Source organism: Pseudophryne corroboree, chromosome 5 (genome assembly GCF_028390025.1).
Source record: "Pseudophryne corroboree isolate aPseCor3 chromosome 5, aPseCor3.hap2, whole genome shotgun sequence".
Classification (NCBI taxonomy): domain Eukaryota; kingdom Metazoa; phylum Chordata; class Amphibia; order Anura; family Myobatrachidae; genus Pseudophryne; species Pseudophryne corroboree.
Genome location: NC_086448.1, coordinates 153,483,852 through 153,499,449, shown reverse-complemented (window position 1 = coordinate 153,499,449; position 15,598 = coordinate 153,483,852).

The window sequence follows — 15,598 nt, the reverse complement described above, 5'->3', positions numbered from 1 at the left end:
AAATCTAAGGAGAAGGATATGTCTCATTAAATCTGCAAAGAGATGGATCAAACATTAGATTATTTACAGTTATGGCAACGGGAAAGTGAAATACAAGGAGGATTAGCTTACACAGCTGACTCTCACTTTGGTAAGAAAAATATGGCAAAAAGAGAGAAAGTGGTTACAGAGAATGGCACACTGGGGTATGATAAACATGCACTTAGTAACTGTATAGATGATAAGAATAATTGTAACGAATGTAACAATGATAAAAGTAAAACTGTTAAATGTACAACTGTTAACCCGTGCAAGTTGCACTCCATGTTAAACTTCCCTCAGGATTACAAGCAAGAAAGTGAGCCCAGCACGAGGTCGGCACCATTTCCAGCAGCCATCATACAAGACATCCAAGTGGACACGACCAAATCGGTAAAGGCAGTAGTCAAACCCCCTTACGGAGGGTCAGGTGAGGTCATGTCCACAGGTACGTACAGTGTTATATATCACGCACAAACAAATGTATCTCATATTGTAGAACCAACACAAGATGATGTTATAATTGAATGGAACATCAAAAGACACCTGGAGTCACAGGGCAGTAAGCAAATGACAATCAGTAGACAAGCCCTGACAACGAAGCCACACCAGCTTAAGCCCCAAACCCCTGTGAGAAATTCAAATGTGATAGTTTGTTATCATTGTCACAAAGAGGGACATTTTGCAAGAGATTGTAGATCAAGAAATATACAAAAGTCATATCAACCCCCTAGACAACGACATGACAATGATATCCAAAGAAACAGGGAAGCACAGGGAGGTAAGAAGCCTCAGATCCCTGTGGGTAAGTCAAAGGTGATAAAATGTTATAATTGCCAGAGGGAAGGTCATTTTGCACGAAGTTGTAGGGTTAAAGATCCACAAAAGGTATATCAACCCCCTAGAGAAAAAAAAAAAAACATGAGCAAAGTCATGATACACGAAATTGTAATCAGGGATCATATAAGAAGAGGTTTGGGCCGCACCTGTAATATGCAGTCAGGAAAGGTGATCATTAGGACTGATAGTAAGCCTGAGGTTACAGTCAATGAAATTGGGAGGTCATTCCTTGAAGACACAGGGACGGCCGGGTAAACTTTGTAATTTATCTGTAAATGTTTCTTTCTCCCCATCTCTGACGTTCATCGGCAGAACTCAAACATCACATAGCTACTTGGTCTTTGCAGAAGTCTATCTAACCCCAGTGTGAACTACCGACATCGGTGTGTCCTGGCCAGGCACAAAAGGGTGAAGTGTGGAAAAACTGGTGGGGGAGACTGCGCAAAGATACCAATGGATGTGTTGGTGTGACAGCCTGATGGTGAACGGAAGATCTGACAATGTTTTTTTGTTTGTTTGTTGTTTTATGTAACATATATATGAATTGTTCTCTCTCTCGTTTGTTTTTTTTTCCTCTTCTCTCTCATGTTCTCATGCTTTACAGATGGTATGTCACACATCAGTTAGACAAATGGTAATGCAAGATTTTTGCTCCTTACAGAAAGATCGCAGATTTGGAAGGAATATTGTATCACCAGAATGTTCGTTTGGAAGACTGAGAGACAGCACCTTTGAGATGACAACAGAGCAAGAAGAACAACAAGACTAGAGGACAAAAGCATCGTAACATTTTTCTTTCCCCTCAAATTATTTTTTTTTTGTACCCCCATTACAAATTTCTCTTTCCACTCCTCTAAGATGGACTTGCCCCAAGAGACTGTGATCCGGATTTTCCTGTTGACTATGATGTTGACCAGAGCAGTCTGTTTCGGTGAGAGTACCATGGAGGTCGAGAAAGGATCTGGAATGGGTTCTGATGACCAGGATGGACGCGTAGTTTTCCAAGAGCAACATAATCACAGAGTAAAGGCGAGTATCCGAAAACGATCTGGTAGCATTGACAATAGAAGGAATTGTGAAGGATTGTTAGCTGAAGAGAACTGCATCTGTAGGCATTGTGACAATATAGTTGAGGATGGGTGCATCAAGAAATGTCAGTCCAGTTTTAATGTCCACATGGACCGGCATCCATTGAGTGACTATCACTCCTTAGTGGGTAAAGTGTTAAACCAGACAGACTGTTGGGTATGCTCTCAAGTACCTCAAGGTCATAGCAAATCAGGACTAATACCATTCCCTTTAACTGCAGGAGAGGTACTTGAGTTAAGTGATGGAAGGCCAGTGGACAAGAGGTTTAATATCTCTAGTCCTCCTAGTTTGAAGCTCCACCAGTATCATGTGGATAAGTCCTTAGTATGCTTTAACATTTCCAATTCCCGAAAGCCGGGAAATTGGGAAGTGTCATGGAGTAATCAAACCATGACATTTTCATATAGAGCCGACAGAATGCCCATAGACACAGAGCTTATACGCCAGATAGCCAACAGTGGAAAATATTTCCGGTATAGGTACACTCTAGGAAGTAGGACCATGCGAGTTGGAGAAGTATCACCAGGATACTGTGCACATATCGTACAACCGGATACGTGTACTAGACAGATGGAAGAGTTAGGGTTAGGAGATTTCACATGGAAAATTTGTAACATGGTAATGTCATACTCTGTCCCATATGTTCTCCCCGATGATGCATATTTCATATGCGGGAGAAAGGCGTATACGTGGCTTGCCCCAAACTCAGAGGGATTGTGTTACATTGGAAAAGTACTGCCTGAAGTAATGACTGTATCCCATACCAAAATGAAAGACATTCACCGCGGTGCCCAAGCTCCTTATACTCACACTCATTACGAGCACGTCGTTAAACGGCACCTGATAGAGAGGACAGAGCATCCAGCCTCTGATCTGATCCATGAATCCACCGGGATTCAATTCCTACTCGCATTAGATATCACTCGTACTGCCAGAGGAGTGATAAATTATAGATATATATCTGCGCTAGCAAACTTGTTAGACAATATCACCGAAATGTATGACGACACGTTCAGGTACACTGGGAGAGAGTTACAAGCCTACAAAACAGAGCTGGTTCAGCATAGGATGATTCTCAATTATCTCACAGCAGTGACAGGCGGGTATTGTGTTACCCTAGCAACTCAGTATGGTGTAAAGTGCTGCACGTATATTACAAACAGCACCGAGGACCCGGCCGAGGTCATAGACCAAAAGATGGATGACATTTTGCAATTGAAGTGGGAGTTTCGAAGGAAACACAATCTCACACTCGCTACTGTGGGTAATGAGCTGACCAGTTGGGTGTCATGGTTGAACCCACGAAATTGGTTCTCTGGTTTAGGAGAATGGGCCCAAGGTATTATAATGGACGTAGGGAAATTTCTCTTGTGTATTCTGGGAGTCGTCATATTGGTTGGTCTGATATTTAGATGCGTTCGGGCTTTAACGAAGTGTAAAGGTAGTACCAGAGTGATGAGTCTGAGGAGCGAGGACACTGTAATAACAACTAATTTGATTTATGACCCAACGATAGAGACAATGTTGTGATGAAAATAAGAATTTACTTACCGATAATTCTATTTCTCGTAGTCCGTAGTGGATGCTGGGGACTCCGTCAGGACCATGGGGAATAGCGGCTCCGCAGGAGACAGGGCACAAAAGTAAAAGCTTTAGGATCAGGTGGTGTGCACTGGCTCCTCCCCCTATGACCCTCCTCCAAGCCTCAGTTAGGATACTGTGCCCGGACGAGCGTACACAATAAGGAAGGATTTTGAATCCCGGGTAAGACTCATAACAGCCACACCAATCACACTGTACAACTTGTGATCTGAACCCAGTTAACAGCATGATAACAGCGGAGCCTCTGAAAAGATGGCTCACAACAATAATAACCCGATTTTTGTAACAATAACTATGTACAAGTATTGCAGACAATCCGCACTTGGGATGGGCGCCCAGCATCCACTACGGACTACGAGAAATAGAATTATCGGTAAGTAAATTCTTATTTTCTCTGACGTCCTAAGTGGATGCTGGGGACTCCGTCAGGACCATGGGGATTATACCAAAGCTCCCAAACGGGCGGGAGAGTGCGGATGACTCTTCAGCACCGAATGAGAGAACTCCAGGTCCTCCTCAGGCAGGGTGTGCCCCTGACCAAGTAGCAGCTCGGCAAAGTTGTAAAGCCGAGACCCCTCGGGCAGCCGCCCAAGATGAGCCCACCTTCCTTGTGGAATGGGCATTTACATATTTTGGCTGTGGCAGTGCTGCCACAGAATGTGCAAGCTGAATTGTACTACACATCCAACTAGCAATCGTCTGCTTAGAAGCAAGAGCACCCAGATTTTTGGGTGCCTACAGGATAACAGCAAGTCAGTTTTCTCCAGCCGTCCTGGAAACCTATATTTTCAGGGCCCTGACAACATCTAGCAACTTGGAGTCCTCCAAGTCCCTAGTAGCCGCAGGTACCACAATAAACTGGTGCAGGTGAAATGCTGACACCACCTTAGGGAGAAACTGGGGACGAGTCCGCAACTCTGCCCCGTCCGAATGGACAATCAGATATGGGCTTTGTGAGACAAAGCCGCCAATTCTGACACTCGCCTGGCCGAGGCCAGGGCCAACAGCATGGTCACTTTTCATGTGAGATATTTCAAATCCACAGATTTGAGCGGTTTAAACCAATGTAATTTGAGGAATCCCAGAACTACGTTGAGATCCCACAGTGCCACTGGAGGCACAAAAGGGGGTTGTATATGCAGTACTCCCTTGACAAACTTCTGGACTTCAGGAACTGAAGCCAATTCTTTCTGGAAGAAAATTTACAGGGCCGAAATTTGAACCTTAATGGACCCCAATTTGAGGCCCATAGACACTCCTGTTTTCAGGAAATGCAGGAATTGACCGAGTTGAAATTTCTTCGTGGGGCCTTCCTGGCCTCACACCACGCAACATATTTTCGCCACATGTGGTGATAATGTTGTGCGGTCACCTCCTTCCTGGCTTTGACCAGGGTAGGAATGACCTCTTCCGGAATGCCTTTTTCCCTTAGGATCCGGCGTTCCACCGCCATGCCGTCAAACGCAGCCGCGGTAAGTCTTGGAAACAGACATGGTACTTGCTGAAGCAAGTCCCTTCTTAGCGGCAGAGGCCATGAGTCCTCTGTGAGCATTTCTTGAAGTTCCGGGTACCAAGTCCTTCTTGGCCAATCCGGAGCCACGAGTATAGTTCTTACTCCTCTACGTCTTATAATTCTCAGTACCTTGGGTATGAGAAGCAGAGGAGGGAACACATACACCGACTGGTACACCCACGGTGTTACCAGAACGTCCACAGCTATTGCCTGAGGGTCTCTTGACCTGGCGCAATACCTGTCCAGTTTTTTGTTCAGGCGGGACGCCATCATGTCCACCTTTGGTCTTTCCCAACGGTTCACAATCATGTGGAAGACTTCCCGATGAAGTCCCCACTCTCCCGGGTGGAGGTCGTGCCTGCTGAGGAAGTTTGCTTCCCAGTTGTCCACTCCCGGAATGAACACTGCTGACAGTGCTATCACATGATTTTCCGCCCAGCGAAGAATCCTTGCAGTTTCTGCCATTGCCCTCCTGCTTCTTGTGCCGCCCTGTCTGTTTACGTGGGCGACTGCCGTGATGTTGTCCCACTGGATCAATACCGGCTGACCTTGAAGCAGAGGTCTTGCTAAGCTTAGAGCATTGTAAATTGTCCTTAGCTCCAGTATATTTATGTGGAGAGAAGTCTCCAGACTTGATCACACTCCCTGGAAAAAATTTTTCCTGTGTGACTGCTCCCCAGCCTCTCAGGCTGGCATCCGTGGTTACCAGGACCCAGTCCTGAATGCCGAATCTGCGGCCCTTTAGTAGATGAGCACTCTGCAGCCACCGCAGAAGAAACACCCTTGTCCTTGGAGACAGGGTTATCCGCTGATGCATCTGAAGATGCGATCCAGACCATTTTTCCAGCAGATCCCACTGAAAAGTTCTTGCGTGAAATCTGCCGAATGGAATCGCTTCGTAAGAAGCCACCATTTTTCCCAGGACCCTTGTGCAATGATGCACTGACACTTTTCCTGGTTTTAGGATGTTCCTGACTAGCTCGGATAACTCCCTGGCTTTCTTCTCCGGGAGAAACACCCTTTACTGGACTGTGTCCAGAATCATCCCTAGGAACAGCAGACGTGTCGTCGGAAACAGCTGCGATTTTGGAATATTTAGAATCCACCCGTGCTGTCGTAGAACTACGTGAGATAGTGCTACTCCGACCTCCAACTGTTCTCTGGACCTTGCCCTTATCAGGCGATCGTCCATTTTCTTTGAAGAAGAATCATCATTTCGGCCATTACCTTGGTAAAGACCCGGGGTGCCGTGGACAATCCAAACGGCAGCGTCTGAAACTGATAGTGACAGTTCTGTACCACGAACCTGAGGTACCCTTGGTGAGAAGGGCAAATTGGGACATGGAGGTAAGCATCCCTGATGTCCAGGGACACCATATAGTCCCCTTCTTCCTGGTTCGCTATCACTGCTCTGAGTCACTCCATCTTGATTTGAACCTTTGTATGTAAGTGTTCAAATATTTCAGATTTAGAATAGGTCTCACCGAGCCGTCTGGCTTCAGTACTACAATATAGTGTGGAATAATACCCCTTTCCTTGTTGTAGGAGTGGTACTTTGATTATCACCTGCTGGGAATACAGCTTGTGAATTGTTTCCAATACTGCCTCCCTGTCGGAGGGAGACGTTGGTAAAGCAAACTTCAGGAACCTGCGAGGGGGAGACGTCTCGAATTTCCAATCTGTACCACTGGGATACTACTTGTAGGATCCAGGGGTCCACTTGCGAGTGAGCCCACTGCGTGCTGAAACTCTTGAGACGACCCCCCACCGCACCTGTTTGTACGGCCCCAGCGTCATGCTGAGGACTTGGCAGAAGCGGTGGAGGGCTTCTGTTCCTGGGAATGGGCTGCCTGCTGCAGTCTTCTTCCCTTTCCTCTATCCCTGGGCAGATATGACTGGCCTTTTGCCCGCTTGCCCTTATGGGGACGAAAGGACTGAGGCTGAAAAGACGATGTCTTTTTCTGCTGAGATGTGACTTGGGGTAAAAAAAGGTGGATTTTCCAGCTGTTGCCGTGGCCACCAGGTCCGATGGACCGACCCCAAATAACTCCTCCCCTTTATACGGCAATACTTCCACGTGCCGTTTGGAATCTGCATCACCTGACCACTGTCGTGTCCATAAACATCTTCTGGTAGATATGGACATCGCACTTACTCTTGATGCCAGAGTGCAAATATCCCTCTGTGCATCTCGCATATATAGAAATGCATCCTTTAAATGCTCTATAGTCAAAAAAATACTGTCCCTGTCAAGGGTATCAATATTTTCAGTCAGGGAATCCGGCCAAGCCACCCCAGCGCTGCCCATCCAGGCTGAGGCGATCGCTGGTCGCAGTATAACACCAGTATGTGTGTATATACTTTTTAGGATATTTTCCAGCCTCCTATCAGTTGGCTCCTTGAGGGCGGCCGTATCTGGAGACGGTAACGCCACTTGTTTTGATAAGCGTGTGAGCGCCTTATCCACCCTAAGGGGTGTTTCCCAACGCACCATAACTTCTGGCGGGAAAGGGTATACCGCCAATAATTTTCTATTGGGGGAAACCCACGCATCAGCACACACTTTATTTAATTTATCTGATTCAGGAAAAACTACAGGTAGTTTTTTCACACCCCACATAATACCCTTTTTTGTGGTACTTGTAGTATCAGAAATATGTAACACCTCCTTCATTGCCCTTAACATGTAACGTGTGGCCCTAAAGGAAAATACGTTTGTTTCTTCACCGTCGACACTGGAGTCAGTGTCCCTGTCTGTGTCTGTGTCGACCGACTGAGGTAAATGGGCGTTTTAAAGCCCCTGACGGTGTTTGAGACGCCTGGACAGGTACTAATTTGTTTGCCGGCCGTCTCATGTCGTCAACCGACCTTGCAGCGTGTTGACATTATCACGTAATTCCCTAAATACGCCATCCATTCCGGTGTCGACTCCCTAGAGAGTGACATCACCATTACAGGCAATTGCTCCGCCTCCTCACCAACATCGTCCTCATACATGTCGACACACACGTACCGACACCCAGCACACACACAGGGAATGCTCTGATAGAGGACAGGACTCCACTAGCCCTTTGGGGAGACAGAGGGAGAGTTTGCCAGCACACACCAAAACGCTATAATTATACAGGGACAACCTTTATATAAGTGTTTTCCCCTTATAGCATCTTAATATATAATCATATCGCCAAATAAGTGCCCCCCCTCTCTGTTTTAACCCTGTTTCTGTAGTGCAGTGCAGGGGAGAGCCTGGGAGCCTTCCCACCAGCAGTTCTGTGAGGGAAAATGGCGCTGTGTGCTGAGGAGAATAGGCCCCGCCCCCTTTTCGGCGGGCTTCTTCTCCCGTTTTTCTGACAACCTGGCAGGGGTTAAATACATCCATATAGCCCCAGAGGCTATATGTGATGTATTTTTAGCCAGTATAGGTACTTTCATTGCTGCCCAGGGCGCCCCCCCCAGCGCCCTGCACCCTCAGTGACCGTTGGTGTGAAGTGTGCTGAGAGCAATGGCGCACAGCTGCAGTGCTGTGCGCTACCTCATGAAGACTGAGAAGTCTTCAGCCGCCGATTTCTGGACCTCTTCTCTCTTCAGCATCTGCAAGGGGGTCGGCGGCGCGGCTCCGGTGACCCATCCAGGCTGTACCTGTGATCGTCCCTCTGGAGCTAGTGTCCAGTAGCCTAAGAAGCCAATCCATCCTGCACGCAGGTGAGTTCACTTCTTCTCCCCTAAGTCCCTCGTTGCAGTGATCCTGTTGCCAGCAGGACTCACTGAAAATAAAAAACCTAATAAAACTTTTACTCTAAGCAGCTCTTTAGGAGAGCCACCTAGATTGCACCCTTCTCGGCCGGGCACAAAAACCTAACTGAGGCTTGGAGGAGGGTCATAGGGGGAGGAGCCAGTGCACACCACCTGATCCTAAAGCTTTTACTTTTGTGCCCTGTCTCCTGCGGAGCTGCTATTCCCCATGGTCCTGACGGAGTCCCCAGCATCCACTTAGGACGTCAGAGAAAATGTGATTCCACGGTCCGTTTCTTTCACCCGTTTCTCCTTTGTTTTCCTCCAAGGTACAAAGACATCCGCTTGGAAGAAGAATTTGACAACCTCTTTTATACAGACCATTGATGAACTATGTCACAGACCCCAATATCCCTAGTGACTTTAACTTTTTACGAAAGCCCAATACTTTAGAGACTGTAATTTTATGGACAATGGAACAGCTTTTGCTCGCTTTTTATAGCAAAAGCACCGAGAGACATCAGACAACATGTACATCAGACAAGACATCAGACAAGACCTCAATCGGCGACTGTTTATTTAAACTCACATAGTTTACGACTGCATTTATAATGATTGTGTCTTATCTTCATCTCTACAACCTCCAGGTAGTATCTCACATAGTCGACAGGTGATTCTCACATATTAGCATTCACATGTCCCCCCCCTTTCATGTATCATCAACTAAATGTGCTCCCCCATTTGTTGCAACCAAAAGCCGAAAAGAGCTCGGTAGAGTTTGACAGCCCATCCACAGACCCTTGATACGGGATAAGAAGGATTCAAATGTATACTTCGCAATACCTCGAAGCTTGATTTAGAACACGTACGGCACGATGATACATGACCCCTCAAACATGGATTTCATACACACATGCTTTTACTGTCTCACTAGGTCATACTTTTCCCACCTTCTCCTCTCCTCCCTTTACCCAATCATAAAAAGGTATTTACATGATGACATATATTTTTCTGTTTGAACTGTTTAGGAAGTGGCAGTTATTGGTGACTGCCAAAGGGTGGACTGTCAAAGTCGAAAAATATAGCGACCTATGATGCCTTGTACTAACCCCATGCGCTTGCCCGCTGCACGTGCACATTCTCTCCCATGCGTGCGCATATTCGCAGTTGCCTGACGGCGCCTCCACGGTCGTGCGCTCAGGCGGGTGGTATGTGCATGTACGGTAGAGTTTGTGTGCATCTGGCGGGCGACTCGATCGTTACATAGTTAATCCAAATAGTATATTTTATAGGTTATGGTCTCCTTAATAATATCAGTAAGTTTGGTGAGTGTAACTGGTTCATGGACAGAGAGATCCCTCTTTACATGATACGAAGGGTCAGACAGGTTTTGAGCAGTGGTGTTTAGTATGCAACGGTAGAGTATATTATTAGTAACATTCCGGCGTTGGTTTGAAAGAGATTAATCGCTCCTGCTTATAGTTATGTTTAAAAGAAGTTTATGGACTTTAAAAGTATTTGCTGTTTTATTACACATGTGGGGGGAAACCTGAGATTCCCTCCCACCTGAGCATTTTGGAATAGTCACAGCCCACCTGTTCAAACAAACCTATGACCTTTTGTTATAATGTGAGGACAGATTCCTGTGTCCAATGAACAATGAGATTGTAGGCCCCTTTGTAGTGTACTGTATGTAATGTATATAAGGCAGCCAGTCTGGGCCAGCTCAGTCTACTCTCCACAAAAGGTTTTCATCACTGACTAACTATGGAGCTGGTGACCAGGACTGCGCAGCGATCATTCCCCAGTGTGTAAGTTTTTCTCTGTAACCAACTTATTCTCTGTTTGTATTTGCCATACTCTCTCTCTCTCTCTGTTATTGTTACGCTGTTGTATATTGTATATTTTCAGTTATTATGTTTAGATATTGATGTTAGTCTGTAGTGTATAAGATGTTAACTGTATTTTCCCTTTTTACATAACTAAATCTCGTTAGTAAAGGTGTTGGAACCTCAGCAGGGTGTCTGTGTTTCTCTAGCTAGTACAAAGGGTTTCTGAGTATCTCAATCACTCAAACAGCTTGCTTAAATATCCAGGTTAACCAGTGGTATATCATTGCAGTATCTCAATACTAAGACTTACAGTATAATCAGGCTCTCTGTTTAAAGTTTATAAAAGTACTGTCTGTGTGTACGCTCGCTGTGTGTATTCCATACACCCAGCGCAGTGTGTGTACGCTACTTGCGTACCACGTGTGAGGTCTTTATACGCAAATAGCGTACGGAGTGCGTAGCACGTGCACGAGGTTTAGCGGCCATTACGGCTACACGGTATTAGTATATAGCTAATGTTAAAAGGTAGATAACTGACACTATCAGGCGTAATGTGTATAAGGGGCTCTACTGTGCGGTGAAATGTGTATAAGGGGCACTACTGTGTAGTGTAACGTGTATAATAAGGGGTACTACTGTGTGGTGCAATGTAAGTAACAGAAACTGCTATGTGGTGTAATTTGACTAAAGGACATACTGTGCAGTGCATTGTAAATTGGAACTATTCTGTGGCTACACTCCTTCCCCATGAAGTCACACCCCTTCCCCATGAAGCCAGGCCCCACATTTTTAGCACGTGCCTTCTCTTTTTGGCACAGGGCACCAAAATGTCTAATTACGACTCTGCAAACACATGCTGCATTTTACATAACACACACATGCATGCACACACACAGTGGGAGCATATCCAATTATCCAATTAGGTGCAGGGTTTACCGCAAGAGAGCAAAGCTCCGGGATTCATGCCCGGAGCTATTCAGTTATTCTGCATTTCCCCATGCGGTAAATTATTATTATTATTAATATTATCCTTTATATGGCGCCACATGAGATCCGCAGCGCCCAATTGCAGAGTAAACAAATAAGCAAAACATGAAGACAGTGACTTACAATTCATTACAATAAAGGACAAGTACAGGGTATATAAACATAGCTGCGTCAGTCAACAGCACTGAAATAAGTATCAGGGCAGCAGAAAACGAAGGATTTGGTGCCAACAAAGGGAGTATTGAAAAGAAGAAAGGTTAAGTAAGAGACGTAAAAGCAGTGAGCACATGAGGGAAGAGGGCCCAGCTCGTGAAAACTTACATTCTAAAGGGGAGGGGCACACAGACAGGGGTGACACAGAAGGGGTAGAAAGTGGGTGTGGGCCACAGAGGGCTTAGGATGAGAGATGGCTGGGTTTGGTTAAGAAGTGGGTCTTGAGAGCCCGTTTGAAGTTTTGTAGAGAGGTGGAGAGTCTAGGGGGAGAGGTAGAGAATTCCAGAGATAGGGAGCAGCACGTGCAAAATCTTGGAGGTAGGAGTGGGAGGAAGTAATCAGTAGGCAGGAGAGGCGGCATGCATTAGCAGAGCGAAGAGGACGGCGGGAGTGTAAAGGGAGATAAGGTCAGAGATGTAACTGGGAGAGGAGTGGGTGAGGGCTTTGTAAGTGAGTGTGAGAAGCATGAAATTGATTCTGAAGGGAAAGGAGAGCCAGTGAAGGGCTAGTTAGAGAGGGGAGGTGGATGTAGTGCGTTTGGTGAAGAAGATGATCCGGGCTGCAGCACTGAGGATAAATCCTCCAGAGATGGCAATAACAGAATAAGTAATGTGGTAGTGCAAGTACAGCTAACAAAATACCAAAGTACCACACAAAATTTTATATTATCGCCGACTTGATGCCTTTGATTCACTGGCACATTGGTGGAAAAGACACAATGAAACCTCACACATAAAAAAAATCCTACATGGTTAGGTCCTATATATAGTACAACAGTAACCTCCATGAATAGTCTATAAAAAAAACTTATCTTGGCCACAGGGAAAAAAATGCACTTTTAGGTTGTTAATATAATACTAATGTCTAAAAACCCTGACTACTCTTTCACACCCTCCAACATTTAAAACATATAGAGGTACATTTACTAAGCAGTGATAAGAGCGGAGAAGTGAGCCAGTTGAGAAGTTGCCCATGGCAACCAATCAGCACTGAAGTAACATCTATAATTTGCATACTATAAAATGATACAGAGCTGCTGATTGGTTGATGGGGAAATATCTCCACTGGCTCACTTCTCCACTCTTATCACTGCTTAGTAAATGTACCCCAAAAATCGGTACAAAGGAGAAAAGGGGGCATGGCCACGGGTAAAGGGGCGTGGCCACGTCCCTTTTCCTATACTTTCAATGGAAGCTTGGAGAGCCAAAAATAGGTACAGACCATAAAAAAAAGGTACTGTACCTATTAAAAAGGTGCAGTTGGAGGGTATGCTCTTTTTTTGCTACTGAGTGGATGCCACTGACACAGTGGGGGCTGTCACTACTGCTTGCCAAGTGTCTCCAGCTGATAACAGAGTTCGGACAGGAAGTGGCTGAAGGCATCTGATAGTGCTCAGTAGCTGTAGCAGAAGCCTAGCTTTCAGTAAAGTGGTGTTATTACCAAAATGTAGTAAAAAAACAAACAAAAAAACTATGTTGTATTTAACAAGACACTAACTATTGCTTCTCTGTATCTCCACGCTGTTTTAATAAGAAAAAAAGTGTTCATAGGGGGTAATTCTGAGTTGATCGCAGCGGGAACTTTGTTAGCAGTTGGGCAAAACCATGGTGGTCATTCCGAGTTGGTCGCTCGGTAAAAATCTTCGCATCGCAGCGATTTTCCGCTTAATGCGCATGCGCAATGTCCGCACTGCGACTGCGCCAAGTAAATTTGCTATGCACTTAGTAATTTTACTCACGGCTTTTTCATCGTTCTGGCGATCGTAATGTGATTGACAGGAAATGGGTGTTACTGGGCGGAAACAGGCCGTTTTATGGGCGTGTGGGAAAAAACGCTACCGTTTCCGGAAAAAACGCAGGAGTGGCCGGAGAAACGGGGGAGTGTCTGGGCGAACGCTGGGTGTGTTTGTGACGTCAAACCAGGAACGACAAGCACTGAAATGATCGCAGATGCCGAGTAAGTCTGAAGCTACTCAGAAACTGCTACGAGGTGTGTAATCGCAATATTGCGAATACATCGTTCGCAATTTTAAGATGCTAAGATTCACTCCCAGTAGGCGGCGGCTTAGCATGAGCAAATCTGCTAAAATCCGCTTGCGAGCGAACAACTCGGAATGACCACCCATGTGCACTGCAGGGGAGGCAGATATAACATGTGCAGAGAGAGTTAGATTTGGGTGTGGTGTGTTCAATCTGCAATCTAAATTGCAGTGTAAAAATAAAGCAGCCAGTATTTTACCCTGCACAGAAACAAAATAACCCACCCAAATCTAACTCTTTCTGCACGTTATGAGCGCCTGAAATTTTTCGGGTTTTGTGTTTTGGTTTTGGGTTCGGTTCCGCGGCCGTGTTTTGGGTTCGAACGCGTTTTGGCAAAACCTCACCGAATTTTTTTTGTCGGATTCGGGTGTGTTTTGGATTCGGGTGTTTTTTTCAAAAAACACTAAAAAACAACTTAAATCATAGAATTTGGGGGTCATTTTGATCCCAAAGTATTATTAACCTCAAAAACCATAATTTACACTCATTTTCAGTCTATTCTGAATACCTCACACCTCACAATATTATTTTTAGTCCTAAAATTTGCACCGAGGTCGCTGTGTGAGTAAGATAAGCGACCCTAGTGGCCGACACAAACACCGGGCCCATCTAGGAGTGGCACTGCAGTGTCACGCAGGATGTCCCTTCCAAAAAACCCTCCCCAAACAGCACATGACGCAAAGAAAAAAAGAGGCGCAATGAGGTAGCTGTGTGAGTAAGATTAGCGACCCTAGTGGCCGACACAAACACCGGGCCCATCTAGGAGTGGCACTGCAGTGTCACGCAGGATGGCCCTTCCAAAAAACCCTCCCCAAACAGCACATGATGCAAAGAAAAAAAGAGGCGCAATGAGGTAGCTGTGTGAGTAAGATTAGCGACCCTAGTGGCCGACACAAACACCGGGCCCATCTAGGAGTGGCACTGCAGTGTCACGCAGGATGTCCCTTCCAAAAAACCCTCCCCAAACAGCACATGACGCAAAGAAAAAAAGAGGCGCAATGAGGTAGCTGTGTGAGTAAGATTAGCGACCCTAGTGGCCGACACAAACACCGGGCCCATCTAGGAGTGGCACTGCAGTGTCACGCAGGATGTCCCTTCCAAAAAACCCTCCCCAAACAGCACATGACGCAAAGAAAAAAAGAGGCGCAATGAGGTAGCTGACTGTGTGAGTAAGATTAGCGACCCTAGTGGCCGACACAAACACCGGGCCCATTTAGGAGTGGCACTGCAGTGTCACGCAGGATGTCCCTTCCAAAAAACCCTCCCCAATCAGCACATGATGCAAAGAAAAAGGTTAGGTGGTATACAATTATGGACGGACTGCCTGCCGAGTGCAGACACAGAGGTAGCCACAGCCGTGAACTACCGTACTGTACTGTGTCTGCTGCTAATATAGACTGGTTGATAAAGAGATGTCGTAGTAGTATGTATGTATAAAGAAGAAAAAAAACCCACGGTTAGGTGGTATACAATTATGGACGGACTGCCTGCCGAGTGCAGACACAGAGGTAGCCACAGCCGTGAACTACCGTACTGTGTCTGCTGCGACTGGATGATAAATGATATAAAAAATATATATATATCACTACTGCAGCCGGACAGGTATATATTATATATTATATAATGACGGACCTGCTGGACACTGTCTGTCAGCAGAATGAGTTTTATTTTTATAGAATAAAAAAAACAACAACACACAAGTGAAGTCACACGACGAGTGTTTAACTTTTTCA